Below are 1,043 nucleotides of genomic sequence, written 5' to 3' on the forward strand. Positions count from 1 at the left end.
GATGCATGTTGTATGTACATGCGGTAACACTGCTACAATCAGTTGTGATGCATGTTTGTATGTACATGGGTAACACTGATCAATCAGTTGTGATGCATGTTGTAGTACATGGGTAACACTGATCAATCGTTGTGGATGCATGTTGTATGTACATGGGCTAACGACTGCATCATCAGTTGTGATGCATGTTGATGTGCATGGGTGACACTGATCGCAGTGTGTGATGCATGTTGTATGCTACATGGGTGGCACTGATCAATTCAGTTGTGATGCATGTTGTATGTACATCGGGTGGGCACTGATCACATCAGTTTGTGATCATGTTGTATGTACATGGGTGGCACTGCTCAGTTGTGATGCATGTTTGTATGTCACATTGGGTGGCACTGATCAATCAGTTTGTGATGCCATGTTGTATGTACATTGGGTGACCTGATTCAATCAGTTGTGATGCATGTTGTATGACATCTACATCATGGTGTGCATTGTACACTGATGACAGTATCGTCTGAGTGATGCATGTTGTATGTACATGGGTGACACTGATCAATTCAGTTGTGATGATGTAGTTCAGGTCGGTACACCTGTGAGTGTACTGATGTAGGTGGCACTGATCAGTTGTGATGATGATGGCTGCACAGTTCACTGACCAGTGATGAGGGAGGGCGGGCACCTGGTACGCCTGTGAGGCACATGAAACATCAGGGGCCCATTGTCAGAAAAGCAAAATTCAGTCTTAACATTTATGCCCGCGCAACGTGAGTTATTTTACGTCAAGTAAAATGACGATGAGTTCATTTTTACTCAAGGTTGCGGCGAATTGTTCGTTGAGTAATTTGGACGCATGCGTCATTTTACTCACGGTGTGCGGCGGATTTTCGTTAGTAATTTGACTCATGCCGTCATTTTACTTGAGTAAAATAACTCACGTGTGTGCCGGGCTTACGTCTTAACACTAACATTTTCTCGTAGAACGTCGACAGCACTTTGTTTTCGTATTGTAGAAGAAAATCTGCTTACGATTTTTCTCATTCAGGGTACAC

The sequence above is a fragment of the Priapulus caudatus genome, unplaced genomic scaffold (genome assembly GCF_000485595.1).
Source record: "Priapulus caudatus unplaced genomic scaffold, Priapulus_caudatus-5.0.1 Scaffold154, whole genome shotgun sequence".
Lineage (NCBI taxonomy): Eukaryota > Metazoa > Priapulida > Priapulimorpha > Priapulimorphida > Priapulidae > Priapulus > Priapulus caudatus.